The sequence below is a fragment of the Erpetoichthys calabaricus genome, chromosome 13, assembly GCF_900747795.2.
Source record: "Erpetoichthys calabaricus chromosome 13, fErpCal1.3, whole genome shotgun sequence".
Lineage (NCBI taxonomy): Eukaryota > Metazoa > Chordata > Cladistia > Polypteriformes > Polypteridae > Erpetoichthys > Erpetoichthys calabaricus.
Window position 1 is genome coordinate 146,863,801 of NC_041406.2, and position 14,123 is coordinate 146,877,923.

The window sequence follows — 14,123 nt, forward strand, 5'->3', positions numbered from 1 at the left end:
AAATGAAGTTTCTCTGATGTTGTCTTTAATTAGCTGTGTTAGTGAATTAAAGGAGTGGATGGATGACAAAGACTTGTCTTTAAATACAGATAAAACAGATGTTAATTGTTGGAGGGAATGACGCTGATCACAACAATATTTTGTTATCATTTAACTCAGTTGGAATCCCCATTAATTTTACTGAATCAGCCCACAATCTAGGAGTTCTCTTTGACTCTAGCATGTCATTTAAAGAGCACATTACAAAGTTGTCCGAATCATGTTTCTTCCATCTTAAAAATAGTGGGAAATTAAGGCGTTTTCTAAATAAACAGGATTCTGGGAAATTAATTCATGCATTTATCTCTAGTAGGATTGACTACTGCAATGCGGTGTTCACTGGATGTTCAAACTGTTCTTTATACAGCCTCCAGTTAATACAAAATACGGCTGCAAGAATTATTACAAGAACAAGAAAATACGAACACATAACTCCAGTTCTTAAATCCTTACACTGGCTCTCGGTTAAGTTTAGGGCAGATTTCAAAATCCTCCTTTTAACACATAAAGCATTAAATGGCCGAGTTCCGGCTTACTTGTCTGAACTTATCATGACTTACAAACCAGAGTGCACATTAAGATCTCAAGATGCCGGTCTGCTTATGATTCCAAGGATTAATAAAATAACAGTGGGAGGTCAAGCTTTTAGTTACAGGACCCCTAAACTGTGGAGTGGTCTGCCTGCCACTATAAGAGATGCCCCATCTGTCTCAGCTTTTAAATCCCGGCTGAAGACTCACAACTTCAGTTTAGCACACCCTGACTAGAGCTGCTGATTAACTGTGCAGAACTGTCATTAGCACTAAAACAGAAGTAGTATGACAGTTATAATGTGTCACTAACCCTCACCTGTTCTGTTTCTCTTCTTGGGAACTCAAATGTGGCACTTGGTGCCACAGCCCACCTGCCAAGATGTTTTGCCTGCCTAAGGTAAAGTCATCTCTGATGGAGGATCGCAGGAATTGTGGGGTAGAGGGGTCCTTTCATCAGATTGGCTGGCCCAGCGCTGTTTCAGCTGTGGAATGGCCAATAGGGGGAGGCAGATTGATGGCTGAGGTCTCCAGGACTCTAAACAAATCCAAATCATATTATGGGATATCATCTACTGTTAAATTCTGCTAAGTACTTGTAAAATGTTTTTTATATTGTATTGAGAATTTGTTCTGTTCTGTGTATTGTATTGTATTGACCCTCTTCTTTTTGACACCCACTGCACACCCAACCTACCTGGGGGGGTGTCTCTTTTTGAACTGCCTTTCCTGAGGTTTCTTCCATTTTATCTCTACAAGGGTTTTTTGGGAGTTTTTTCTTGTCTTCTTACAGAGTCAAGGTTGGGGGGCTGTCAAGAGGCAGGGCCTGTTAAAGCCCATTACGGCACTTCTTTTGTGATTTTGGGCTTTACACCAATAAACTGTATTGTATTGTATTTAAAGGCACTACATGAGAGATGTGAGGAGCACTATAGACTAGACAGATAGATTGTTAGATACAGCCGTGGCCAAAAGTTTAGAGAATGACCCCACTGTTGGTTTTCACCAAGTCTGCTGCTTCAGTGTTTTTAGATCTTTTTCTCAGATGTTTCTCTGGTGTACTGAAGTAGAATTACAAGCACTTCACAAGTTTCAAAGGCTTTTATTGACAATAACATGAAGTTTATGCAGACTCAGTATTTGCAGTGTTGGCCCTTCTTTCTTTTTCAAGACTTCTGCAATTTGCCCTGGCATGCTGGCAATGAACTTCTGTGCCCAATCCTGACCGATGGCAGCGGCCCATTCTTGCATTATCAGAATTGGTGGGTTTTTGTTTGTCCATCTGCCGCCTCTTGAGGTTTGACCACAAGTTCTCAATGGGGAGTTTCCTGGCCATGGACCCCAATTTTGTTCTCCGAGCCACTTAGTTCTCAGTTTTGCCTTATGGTCATCAAACTGTGCTTGGATGGTTGGGAAAAGTTGCTCTCGGAGGATATTTTTTATCTAAAAACACTGAAGCAGCAAACTTGAAACTTGTGAAAACCAATACTTTTGTGTCATTCTCAAAACTTATGGCAACAGCTGTAGACGTGAAAGGCACTGTATAATAGATATGAAGGGCACTATATACTAGACAGGCAGATAGATAGATAGATAGATAGATAGATAGATAGATAGATAGATAGATAGATAGATAGATAGATAGATAGATAGATAGATAGATAGATAGATAGATAGATAGATAGATAGATACTGTATAATATATGTCAGTCAGTCAGTCATTGTCCAGCTTGCTATATCATAACACAGGGTCACGGGGGTCCGCTGGAGCCAATCCCAGCCAGCACAGGGCACAAGGCAGGAACAAATCCTGGGCAGGGCGCCATCCCACCACAATGTATAATACAGTGCATCCAGAAAGTATTCACAGCACTTCATCACTTTGTCCACATTTTGTTATGTTACAGCCTTATTCCAAAATGGATTAAATTCATTTTTTTCCTCAGAATTCTACACACAACACCCCATAATGACAACGTGAAAAAAATTTACTTGAGGTTTTTGCAAATTTATTAAAAATAAAAAAACTGAGAAATCCCATGTCCATAAGTATTCACAGCCTTTGCTCAATACTTTGTCGATGCACCTTTGGCAGCAATTCCAGCCTCAAGTCTTGTTGAATATGATGCCACAAGCTTGGCACACCTGTCCTTGGCCAGTTTCGCCCATTCCTCTTTGCAGCACCTCTCAAGCTCCATCAGGTTGGATGCACAGCCATTTTAAGATCTCTCCAGAGATGTTCAATCGGATTCAAGTCTGGGCTCTGGCTGGGCCACTCAAGGACATTCACAGAGTTGTCCTGAAGCCACTCCTTTGATATCTTGGCTGTGTGCTTAGGGTCGTTGTCCTGCTGAAAGATGAACTGTCGCTCCAGTCTGAGGTCAAGAGCGCTCTGGAGCAGGTTTTCATCCAGGATGTCTCTGTACATTGCTGCAGTCATCTTTCCCTTTATCCTGACTCGTTTCCCAGTCCCCACAGCATGATGCTGTCACCACCATGCTTCACTTTAGGGATGGTATTGGCCTGGTGATGAGCGGTGCCTGGTTTCTTCCAAATGTGAAGCCTGGCATTCACACCAAAGAGTTCAATCTTTGTCTCATCAGACCAGAGAATTTTCTTTCTCATGGTCTGAGAGTCCTTCAGGTGCCTTTTGGCAAACTCCAGGCGGGCTGCCATTTGCCTTTTACTAAGGAGTGGCTTCCGTCTGGCCACTCTACCATACAGGCCTGATTGGTGGATTGCTGCAGAGATGGTTGTCCTTCTGGAAGGTTCTCCTCTCTCCACAGAGGACCTCTGGAGCTCTGACAGAGTGACCATCGGGTTCTTGGTCACCTCCCTGACTAAGGCCCTTCTCCCCTGATCGCTCAGTTTAGATGGCCGGCCAGCTCTAAGAAGAGTCCTGGTGGTTTCGAATTTCTTCCACTTACGGATGATGGAGGCCACTGTGCTCATTGGGACCTTCAAAGCAGCAGAAATGTTTCTGTAACCTTCCTCAGATCTGTGCCTCGAGACAATCCTGTCTTGGAGATCTACAGACAATTCCTTTGACTTCATGCTTGGTTTGTGCTCTGACATGAACTGTCAACTGTGGGACCTTCTATAGACAGGTGTGTGCCTTTCCAAATCAGGTCCAGTCAACTGAATTTACCACAGGTGGACTCCAATGAAGCTGCAGAAACATCTCAAGGATGATCAGGGGAAACAGGAGGCACCTGAGCTCAATTTTGAACTTCATGGGCTGTCTCAATTTTTTTATTTTTAATAAATTTGCAATAAGCTCAAGTAAACTTTTTTCACGTTGTCATTATGGGGTGTTGTGTGTAGAATTCTGAGTAATAAAATGAATTTAATCCATTTTGGAATAAGGCTGTAACATAACAAAAGGTGGAAAATGTGATGTGCTGTAAATACTTTCCGGATGCACTGTATGTGGATATATGAAAAGACAGACCTTTACTTAACATTAACTGAGAATATCTCATCCATATAGTGGGGAATAAGAGGATGCATTGCATGGGGGCCCATAAAGAGCCCTGACTGTTATGTAGTGACTACAGCTGGCCCCTGGCTGTGGCAAACTAGAGTAGATCACTCTGTCTTCAAGGGGGATTGCTGTTAACTATACCAATGACTGAGGATAATCACTATGGGGACAAAAAACACCTTTTTGCACCCCTGGCAATCACCATATTATAGGGTTAATGAATATTTTAAAACATGTACATCCCTGCTCTCTCCTGTTAAAGATGTCAAATGAGTGACAGACAGACAGATAGATATGAAAGGCACTAAATATTATCTCACTATTATAATAAAAAAAAACTCCTGGGAAGAGACGAGACTTTTTAGCCTGAGACGAGACGTGACTTTCTCAGAGAGACACTTTCACGTCCCGCGAGATGAGACTTTGTGCCAAGAGATTTAACCCCGGAAATAAAAGCCAAAGAGTAGACGACAAAGTAGAACGTCGTAAAGAATTCCAAACCGCTGGCGCGATACACATGAGAGCAGATTAGAGATAATGAAAGTACGAAAATTCAAAAGTCTCAAAAAATGACAGTAAAGATCGCATTAGCACAAACAAACAGAACTTAATACTCGGTGAAATAACGGAACAGCAAAAAGAGATGGAATATATTGTTCGGATTTAAACTTTAAATCGGAGACTTCTAATTCGTGTTACCACCCAATGAAGAGGCGTATCCGCGAGAATTAAAAGATTTGTTGTTTGGTGAAAGTGAAATCCACAAACGGGAGCGGCAGAGACGTGAAGTGGCAGGCGCTTAGCGCAGCCGGGGGTGGGGGTTGGCATGGATGGGGGGTTGAGCGAAGGCACATAACAAAGGCACTACAGTATTTAAATGATAGACAGGCAGATAGATGTCAAAGGCACAATATAATAGACAGATAACAAAGGCACGCACTATATAACTGATTGATACGACGGATCTTTATTTAACATGAACCGAGAACACCCCGTCCATTCAAAGTCGTGATCTTACGGGTGGCGGCAGCGGCGGCCCTGCTCATGTTGGTTGCCCCCATGTTTACCTGCTGTGCTTACAGCCCCCTTTCTCCGTTTCTCCACAAAGCGTCATTTTCTGTTCGGCTTTATATCACAGTCGTTTCTTACGTGTTTTTATTATTATTATTATTTTGTATTTAATTTTATTCTCGGCTGTTGTGGCCGAGCGGACAGACGGACGGACAGGCAGTGCGTTGGTGACACACTTTTTAACGGTTGCACAGGTGTATTAGTTTAAATGGTTTTGAAGTAAGGTATTTGCTTAACGCCAGGAGGACAGAAATTTCGTGACCAGGTTGTTGTCATGCCGGCGTCGGGGACTGGCGACATGTTAGATGTTGATCAGCACTTGCAAGTCACAACTCCGCTGCAGTTTGTCCCCAGTAACTCATAATGGAAACGTTTTCTGTAGCTTTAACACTACGGACACATTTTTGTAATAAATGTTCATAAAACAGACGCTTTAAAAAGAAGAAGAAGAAGAATTAAAAACAAGTCCGAATATTCTAAACTTTTCCTGGAAAACTGCACAAAATCGCTTTGCCGTTGAGACCAATGCGTGCAAAGTGTTTCCGAAATTAAAATGTTTCTTCGCTTCCCGTACTTCTGCACAGTGGGAACGGGCCTGGCGCAACGGCAGTTGGCTCATCACTTGCGGGGCCCGAGGCGTGTTTATATTTATTTACTTCTTTTGTTAAGTTTTGCCTCAATAAAACTGCACTCTTCCAAAGATTCCAAAATGATGCAGTGCCTAGTTATTGTTAATTATAACTTCAGAATGACTCACAGTCGGACAAAGTCCCGTTTTCCTAGAAGGAAAAATAGCCGTCCATTTTCTGTGAGAGTTAGAGGGCCATGCACAAGACTTCAGTGTTACTAAGAATGTGCCACTCTTAACAATGAAGGTGCCAGAGCGGTGCTATGCGAGAACCATCCACGTGAAGTTTCCAGAAAGAACCTTAATTTATTTAGATCCATAACAGGCTCAATACAGTAAATAATCATAGAAAGATGGTATCAGGTTTGTGAAATACCAGTGGTCCATGATTTTAAAAGGACTGTCATGGCATACAATAACACAGGCTCAGTTCAGGTTTTCTTAATATGCTGCTGTCCTGATAGGTAGCCTAACATGCATTAAAAGACTTCTGTTTCCAATCCCAAACATATTAGTTTATTTTTCGAAGCGCAAAGAACCCTTCAGTAGAATGAAATGCTGCTTGGTCAAGCAAATAGTTGTAAAAGGAACCACACAACCCGATAATTTCATGTTCCTGATATGCCAAACTGTATATTTATTTATTTGTTTGTTTGTTGAGTTTGCACGTTATCCCCGTACCCGCTCGCGTTTGCCGTTCCTGTTAACCGGACCGATTGCTAATATCTTCACCGATACTTGTGGAAAAATCGAATTCAGGAAAGGAAAACTCATTTTAAAAAGTACATTTAGGTAAAGGCGGATTTATATTTGTTCAAAAATTTGGCATTCGCGCACCACGGCATAAACTGAGGTCTTCCTTTGTTTCAGCAAAAATAGAAAGTTGTATATCAGCTGTTTCTCAAGTTCAGTTAAAAGCCGCACATCGGCCTCCTAATCGGCAGGTGTGTTTAATATAGCGCCTTTCACCGGAACCTGTTAAAGCCGACCAACGAGGCTGTCGCGTTCGTTATTTGACCGACGCAGAATGTCTAACAAATATACTTGGCTTCACTAATTTGTCACTTTCAGAGATTTCCGTAAATAGAAGAGAACGGCCGAAGCTCCGCTCCTTTACAAAGGATTTTTCCACATAAAGGCAAATGAAGGGTTTGCGCGCTGGGCAGCTTAATGAGAAAGCGAGCGGACTCAAACCTCTCTTTTTAATTTTCTATGGCTCAAAACTAAACGTTTTATTAAAATTCCCCGTAGCACAGTTGTTAAGAATTTTACGCCGCGGAGAAATGTTTATGCGCATTTGCGACTCACGAAGCGAACAACACATGGAAGGCCAAGTCGTTATTTTGTATAAAAAAAGGCTTTCAACTGCGCTTTCCCATTTTAGAGTAAAAAGTTTGCTTCAACCGATCATTTCACTTGGCAGTTTTCCGGAGTGTTTTATTGACGTGGAACTGCTTGGCGAGCCTTTTTAAAAGCAGGTTTTTGCTTGGTATTTCTTTCTCATTAAACTTTATAGCTTTAAGTGATTTTTTTTTTCTTCAAGACAGGCAACGTAACTTTCAACTTTCCATATTTTAAGATAATTTCTTTTTTCCGCTGTTTTCAAAATGTTATTACTGAAGCAGACAGCAGATCCAGCCAAAACAGATTCACATTTTCTGAGTTAAATATAAAAGCGGAGACAATGGAGGGTCTGGCTACCGGGCTGAGGGTCTGCGGTGGCGTTCTCTTTAACCGACGAAGCACTGAATTCGGATACAAGTCGCGATGGCACCTTGAAACATGAATAGAAATACCCCTGCATGTACCTTTTATGGTCCACCCAGCAGGTCCTCTCCGACCAGCACGGAGAAATGGCACCCACCGCAGTGAAAAAAAAAAAAAAAAAAAAAAAAAAATTAACAATCATCCATCCAGCACGTCCGTGGAAATCACTTCATGTCAGATTTCACAGTACAAAGCAACCGACCGCGCTGTACAATAAAAGACAATCAAGTCGATACAATACAAGTTGTCTTGGTGTGGACTGTAACAAGACAATCGCTTATAAGATATTTATATGGCTTGGGGGGGAGTAGCGACCCCACATAAAAATGGGAACGGGTACGGGGAGGAAGACGCGTAAAATGACCAGGACATGTAATCACGTGAACAACCTCCAAAATATAATTCGTGAAACAATCACTGAAAAAAAATAAAACGATTAAAGTACTTAATGTGGTTATGTGAGCAGATTGCACGGGGCTACCGTCGTCTGTTACACACACACGTAGGCTGCTCGAGCTTTGTGTTGATGCGCAGCTGCTTGGATTTCCTCAAACCCACAGAAACGCTCAAGCCAGCCATTCAATCCGCACATGCGCGGGAGCTACAAACGCAACGAAACGCACTGAAGTCCTGCTGAGACACACAATGCTGTACTGCGCAGAAGAAACGCGACTGATTGCATTTTAATTACCTGTTGTGATGTACTGTACTGTGAAGCAGCGTAAGGCGCTCTAATTTAGGGTGTTGATAAGAACCGTAATGAACGAGGTACATGAACAGTACAGAAGAAACGAGAAAATAACACTTGGAAATAAAATGGCACTTCACTGGATTGTGTGGACCTACGGATTTACAAAGCGCCATTTCATTCTGGGAAGGCTTCATTCATTCATTAGCTCTATTCATTCATTAATTGATTTACTGTTTTCATTCATTCATTCACTCACTCACTCTTTATTCATTCATTCACTTCATTCATTCACTCATTCTTTTCATTCATTAGCTCTATTCATTCATTAATTGATTTACTCTCTTTTAATTCATTCATCCATTCACTCTTCATTCATTCACTCACTCTTTTCATTCATTAATTGAATCACTCTGTTTTCATTCATTCATTTATTCCTTTAATTCATTCATTCACTCTTTTCATCCATCCATTCACTCTTTTCATTCATTAATTGATTCACTCTCTTTTCATTAATTAATTCACTCTTTTCTGTAATTAATTCATTCACTTTTTCATTTATCCATTCACTCTTTTCTTTAATTTGTTCATTCATTCACTCTTTTTATTCATCCATTCACTCTTTTCATTCATTCACTCATTCATCCATCCATTCACTCTTTTCATTCATTCACTCATTCATTCATCCATTAACTCTTTTCTTTAATTTGTAAATTCATTCACTCTTTTCATTCACTCACTATTTTCATTTATTCACTCATTCATTCACTCATTTCTTTAATTTGTTCATCCATTCACTCACTCTTTCATCCATTCACTCTTTTCTTTAATTTGTTCATTCGTTCACTCTTTTCATTCACTCACTATTTTCATTTATTCACTCATTTCTTTAATTTGTCCATCCATTCACTCTTTTCATTCATCCATTCACTCATTCTTTTTATTCATTCACTCATTCATCTATTTGCTCTTTAATTTGTTCATCCCTCCATCCATCTTCCACTACTATATATATATATATATATATATATATATATATATATATATATATATATATATATATCCAGAAGGGTTTGTTTCTTATCACATTTGGTCGTTTGGCCTTTCAGAAGGATACTACAATGTAGAGTTAGACTCAAGTGTTTAAGGTGTAGTAGGCAGGATACCGAGACAGCAAGACGACCCAAACTGAGCCGGTGCCATTGTATCCGTCGAGAGTCGTTTTCAAATCACAGCTGGCATTGCAGTGGTAGTGCCGCCGCCGCCACTGCTGCTTTGCAGTAAGGAGATTGTGGGTCCGCATCCCGGATCCTCCCTGTGTGGTGAGCGCTTTGAGTAGTGAGAAAAGCACTATATAAATGTAAAGAATTATTATTATTATTAAATCAGAAACAAACTGATATTTCACAAACCTGTCAGCATCTATTCGTGGCTGTACACTAAATGGAGTCTTTTATGGAGCTTAATCTATAAAAGTATTTTTCTGGGACATTTCATGTGGAAGGTTCTCTTGGGACATAAGAACGGTTCCCCTATGGCAACGCTCCAAAGAACCACTCTGAGCGAAGTTGAGTCAAATATCCGAACTATTCAGACGGGCGGCTTCAATTTAAATGTTTCACGTCTAAGTATTCTCTAATGTAATAGACATTTGTCACTGGTCACCCGCTGATGGAGGTCAATAGAGTGCCAGGAAAGGCCCAAACATCCCAAATAATCTCATATTCATAGTCGATGACCTTGAAATGGTCTAAAACAACACCCCACGTGCTTGGGTTTGAGATGTGTCAACCTTCTATGAACGACCTTTTGAGGGCAAGAACCACTGATAAAAAATGAAGATCAAAAACATGATCATACTGATAAGCACTGAGCACGACACCATCTAAAATGATACCAAAACACGTCACTGTGAACCTTCTGGGAGCGGCTCTTAGAGGGTTAGGACCACCGATAAAGAGTCACAAAGATGACCACAGCCCTGATCAAACATCACATCCGCCATCAGTGACCCAGGAAGTGTCTAAAACGAAACCCCACACTCTCGCTTTTGAAAGGTGCCATTTTACACCCTCTGATTGACGTTCATGGAAAAACAAATATCAAAAATAACATCCCATTCATAATCAGTAGCCTTGAAATACTCTGAAACAACACTCCACATGCTTCAGCTTGAACTCGGTCAATTCTAACCTTCTGGGGGTGACACCAGAGGAAGTGGACCACCGGAGAGCAGTCAAATATCCAGTCATACTGGTGATCAGAAACCTTGAAATAACATAAAGCGACCCCCGTTTGTTCCACGTTTTGTTACAGGAGTAACTTTGCCCCCTCATTTCCCATTAGGGGGTCTCTTGATGCGGCCTGGACAACTTCAAGTCCTGCTGATCATTTTTGCTGGTTTAGTGTTTATCATCAGGGTGTCATTTCCTGCACAAACTACGGTCCACAAAAGGCCTAAAGATGAGAGTTTTCCGGGGGTAGTGGGGGGACCCCAAAACATGCGACGTCTTGCATGATAACACATCAGGACGAGCTGACAAGCGTGTTAAATTTGAGCGTTTTCTCGTAACGGCGAGTCCACGGGTGTCAGATAAATGCTTCCCAGTGTTCAGGAGGAATTCTTATGAGCACAGAGAGAGGGGCGCCTTGTGCTGCAGGGTGGGCAACACGTTTGCCAGGGAATCGATAAAAGAAAAGATCAACCTGCACAAAATCCACAGCATTCCTCATTAAAAGCAAAATCAATGCACTAAAGGACTTCAACTTTCTTTAAAACTGTATAAAGGTGTGGGGATTCCCCGGACCCCCACAATGCAAAAAAAAAAAAAAACAAAGCAGGGGGCCGTTTATGCAAATACAGAAGTATACAGGAGTATAAAAATGTGTCATTTAAATATAAAACGGGGAATAACCGCAGGTAACAGCCCCTGAGACGACTTATACCTCCTAACGTTTACAAGAAAAGAATCGGACGGCTTTGCTTCACAGTCCATCAGTTGGGACACCGAAAAGGTTTATGACAAAGTGACGGCGGGCAGCTAATTAATACCAGCAAACGGGGACAGTTTGAAGTTAAAATAAGCTCAATTAGATACGGGACATTAGCGCATGTTGGGTCAAGTGAAGTAAGAAAAGACGCACAGACAGACGGACACAGGGGTGACTTAATGCCCTTGTCCATGCCAGCCTGCCCAGATCTGCTGTGTGTCCAGCATGTGCTCTGGTAGGGCAACCCAGCTGTCAGCTGTCTTGTGTGTATGTTTAGATTGAAATAAATTAGGAACATCAAAACTACTGGTGTAGAAATCCTGCAGATCGGTTTGCCAGGTCCTGGTCTACTATGGCAGCTGTCCTCGACATTGGTCAAATGTCCTCGAAGGTCCAGCACTGAACCACACTGGGCCAACATCCACAGTCCTGGAGTGAGACAAAAGGACCGGTCACGTTGTCTCAGAACGGATTGATTGTTGTGCTTCTTTGTTCAGGGCAGGCATCTCCGAGACCGCTTGGTCGATATTTTGGTATCTTTGCCAGGAGCTCAAGACAGTGCACAACCGTCCAACCCAAACTGCAATCTGACCTCAGACCCCCACGGTAAACTCATCTTTTCTCAGAATCTGAACTTAACTCTCGACAGCCAAGTTTCGTCCCCTGTCACCAAAGTGCCACTCACATGGAAGTAATAGGAATACGCAGGCCGGAGCGTCTTGTAGCTCATCTTCAAAATTGTCCAGTACAGAAACATCTGAATGCAAGCAAAGACCACGACAGACAATACCTAACAGGATTTGTCATTTACAGACGCGGTCGCCGTCATGGTTGCCGCTCAGTTCCGCAACATCGCAGAACAACACGCACCCTGACTAGTGACCCCATGTAAAAGTCTCTGTTGGCGTACCCCACCCAGGGGTGCCTCCTGCTGGCACCTAAAACTTATCTGGACCCTGCTGCCTAATGGTAGAAGGTGGGCCAATGCAGAAGTGCTTACAAGTGTGGATTCGAAGGTGTGACGTAAAGGAACTGCCAACAGGCAGCACGTCTGACAATTCAAACAAATAAAGACCTCCGAGAGTTTGGGAAAACACCTCAAAATGCATTGGAAGATACCTGAATAGTAATAAAAAAATCTGATAAGATGTATGTATGAGGGGTGGCAGAAGAGCTCTGGACACGCTGGGAGTGTGTGGTGGGACGGATCAATAAAGATCAGAATGGGGGTGTGTGTTCTCAGCGTACGCAGATGGCGTTTGCCAACACTCTCTGGGGGTGCAGATCACATTTTACGAGCACAACATCCCGCCCGTCGCTCCAAATGTTCACAGATGTCTTGACACTGTAAGTGTGCTCTCCTTGGCTTCTTTAATGAGTTTTGTTGTGGTGAGTTGTGAATCCTCAGACATTTGTGTGTTTGTCATACGCTCAGGCCTCCTGTTGTCCTGTTTCACGTGTCTATGGCTAGCTGCTTCGTTCATGTGTCTGGCTATTGAATAAAGCTACAATATACAGAACACGTGTGTGAAGAAATGCAATATGTAAATAAACACACACATGCGGATACTTACAACCCGAGTCACATTTCAGCTTTATAAAATACATAAGAAGAAAAGAGACAAGCATCTGTAAATGACACACACACTCGCGTACATCCACAGTACAGACTGTAGATATGAAGAAGTGAGGCACATGTGAGCTTCAAGAAATAAGCCGACGTCAACACATGTGAGTGTGCGTGTAGCTGCTAAGGCAGGACCGAGCACGGGTCAAACACGGCCCGACGGCAATCTCGCAGTCCAAAGACGTCCGTTTTTTAAAAAAGGTTTAGTCAAAATTCAACTTAACAGCTGACACAAGGAGAGAAAAGTTGGTACACACGCAGAATAAACGTCAAAAAAAGAAAAAATGTTTTAACTTTAAACTTCAGTTGTTTTCTACACTGACTAAGAGTTATTTCTCACACTCAGTACGCTCTGTACGTGCGGCGCTGCATGTTCACATTACGTTATGTAAGACGTAACATAGGCACAGTTTGGAGGTGGGTGTGTGCCCCCCGTGCCTTACTTACTTATGTTTCAGTTCAGCTTCTGGGGTTATAATAGGACTTGGAGCTCATGCTGTATGTCGGCAAACACTGAAGAGAACAAAGAGAACAGCGCTCTCTATCAACTTAACATGACCTAACTAACTAACTAGTGGCTCTTACAGTGTTTGTCTATTTACATGTCTTGAAAAAGACTCTTATGTACATACTACTGTATACACATGTACGTACACACGTACACACACACACGTACGTACACACACACGTACGTACGTACACAAACACCCACACGTACGTACGTACACACATAGACACACACACACGTACGTACACACACAAACGTACGTACACACACACGTACGTACGTACGTACACACAGACGTAGGTACGTACACACACACACGTATGTACACACACACACGTACGTACGCACACACACACGTACGTACGTACACACATACACACACATATGTACACACGCACACGTACGTACACACACGTACGTACGTACGTACGTACACACACACGTACGTACGTACGTACGTACACACACACGTACGTACGTACGTACACACACACACGTACGTACGTACGTACACACACACACGTACGTACACACACACACGTACGTACGTACACACACACACGTACGTATGTACGTACACACACACACATATACACACGTACACACACACGTACACACACACGTACACACACACACGTACGTACGTACACACACACACACGTACGTACACACACATATACACACGTACACACACACGCACACGTACGTACACACGCACACACACACATGTACGTACGTACACACACACACGTACGTACGTACACACACACACGTACGTACGCACATACAC